The following is a 2,813-nucleotide window of genomic DNA, read 5'->3' as shown; positions in this document are numbered from 1 at the left end:
TTAGCTATGATGGAGGTAAAATCCTTTGGTGATGTGAGGGTTATTGAAGTACAGCCTTATGACAATGACCTCCAGTGTCTAAAAATTGTTCTTATTTTGGGCTTGTACCACACTAACAGCCAAGATTTTAAGCTCTACTAAAAACAAAAGAAAGAAACAAAAGGACAGTATCTATTTATGTTCATTTAAAAAATACTAGTAGTGATGTACTATTTTAAAATATACAGTTAATAGATTTGGAGTTACTTCAAATTTATATTGAGACAAATGTATGTATTTTCAGTATTGCTGTAGACAAACATTTACATAAGACTGTTCAATGGATTGTGGTTTTATATCAAACAATTTTATATTACTCATTTTTATTGTTACCATATTTTATGAATTTTAAAGAATATGACAAATGACAAATTAAAAAAGGTATTGCAGTTATTGAAGGGGGGTCTCTGGGAGGAGTTGGGGTATAAAAGGGAAACAAGAATGTGATGTAACTCTATTTACTTAAAATATGTTTTTAAATGTTAACTAATTCAGATAAATTGAAATCATGTATCTTTTCTCATCATAATGCCATAAAATTTAAATCAATTTAAAATTTTTTTATAAATATACCTTCTTTCTCTCTGTTTTCTGCACATGTTTATGTGTCTACATGTTACTATGCACACTAATGTATGGATGCCTATGAAGGCAGAAAAGGTTATCAGGTTCCTAGGAGCTGGAGTTACAGGCAGTTGTGAGCTAGCCAATGTGATTTCTGGGACAATAATTCTGGTCTTCTGCAGGGACCACAGTCACTCTTATCCTCCAAGCCATCCGTGATGGTTTATATATGCTTGGCCCAGGGAGTGGCACTATTAGAAGGTGTGGTCCTGTTGGAGTAGGTATGCCACTCTGAGTTTGGGCTTTAAGACCCTTATCGTAGCTGTCTGGAAGCCCACAACATTCTGCTAGCAGCCTTCAGATGAAGATATACAACTCTCAGCTCCTCCCCCACCATGCCTGCCTGGATGTTGCCATGTTCCTACTTTGATGATAATGTACTGAACCTCTGAACCTGTAAGATTAGTGCTGTGTTTACTGAGGACTCAAGTTAAATTGATTTTTTTCCTACTAATTAACTCTGACTCCCAAGTTTTGTTTTTGTTTTTTTCGCAGGGCGTCATCGTCATCGTTGTCGTAGTGTCGTCGTGTTGTGTCGCGTAGCGTTGTCACCTTCGTCATCATCACTGCCATAGCCACTGCCACTGCCGTCGCCATCGCTGTCATCATCGTCATTGCCGCGTAGTCATCGTCGCACGTTGTTGTCCTCAGGTAGTCTCATTGTTGTCGTCTTGTCGCATCGTGTCATGTCGTGTCCCGTTGCGTCGCGTCATTGTCGTTGTAGTGCATCATCGTCTTTGTCGTCGCGTCATCACATTGCTGTCGTCTTCGTAGTCGCATAGTGTCGCGTTGTCGTTGTCGTCATGCGTCATTGTCTTTGTCGCATCGTTGTTGTGTGTCGTCTTGTCATTGTCGTAGTTGTCGCGCGTCTTCACCGTAGTCGTAGCGACGTGTTGGGGAGGAAAGGGTTTATTTAGCTTACTTCCACATTGTTGTTGATCACCAGAGGAAGTCAGGACTGGAACTCAAGCACGTCAGGAAGCAGGAGCTGACACAGAGGCCATGGAGAGATATTCCTTACTGGCTTGCTTCTCCTGGCTTGCTCAGCCTGCTCTCTTATAGAACTCAAGACTTCCAGCCCAGGGATGGCACCACCCACAAGGGGCCCAACCCCCTTGATCACTAATTGAGAAAATGCCCCACAGCTGGACCTCATGGAGGCACTTCCCCAACTGAAACTCCCTTCTCTGTGATAACTCCACCCTGTGTCAAGTTCACACACAAAACCAGCCAGTACAGTAGTTTTTCCTTCTCTGTACTTTAAAAGAATTTCTGAAATATTGCTAATATTTCTTTCAAAAAAAATTAGAATTAACCCATAAAGCCATCTGGATCTGGAGCAGGTGTTAGAAAACTCTTTGGTAAGTACTATTTTTATTCCTTCTTGTAAAATTTCATACAATGTGTTTTGATCATCTTCGTTCAGCTCCCCAGCTCTTTCATACAGTCCTTCACCTTGCTACCTTCCCAGCTTTGAATTTTCTTCTTTTTCTTCCATTCTGAGTCTAGATTGTGATGCCTAATATTCTTGGCAGGGGAACCTGTGCTGGAGTCTGGTCCACCAACCAGGGTTCACATCATTAGACGAAACTTATTGTCCTCTCTTGGCATCTACCAAATGGCAATACAGCCTAAGCTACTGGTGGGATTTTATGCCCATCTTTTTTCACTCCATACTGTTTTGTCTGGCTTCAGCTTGCACAGGTTTTATTTATGGTATTGCAACTGCTGTGAGTTCAAATATACTGCTACTCTATCGTACCCAGGAAACACTGCTTCCTTGAAGTTATCTGCAACATTTGGTTCTTAGAATCATTCTTGTCTATCTTCTGCAAAGATCCTGAGCCTTGGGATGATGGGGATAAGTGTCTGATTTAGAACTGAGAACTCTGTGGCTTCTTATTCTCAGCATGTTGACCAGTAGAGGACCTCTATGTTAACCTCTATGAATCCAGATTTTCTTATGAGGTCTGCATAGATAGATAGATAGATAGATAGATAGATAGATAGATAGATAGATAGATAGATAAATAGCAAGAGGTTATTAGGGGTCAGTTTAATACTATGACCATTTGGTAGAATAATAAGAATATTAGTATTGGATTCTATGATTGATCTAGTCAGGTTGGTGGCCCTGTTAACACTACCAT

This window comes from Mastomys coucha, unplaced genomic scaffold (assembly GCF_008632895.1).
Source record: "Mastomys coucha isolate ucsf_1 unplaced genomic scaffold, UCSF_Mcou_1 pScaffold7, whole genome shotgun sequence".
Classification (NCBI taxonomy): Eukaryota; Metazoa; Chordata; class Mammalia; order Rodentia; family Muridae; genus Mastomys; species Mastomys coucha.
This window is presented reverse-complemented; position numbering follows the sequence as displayed.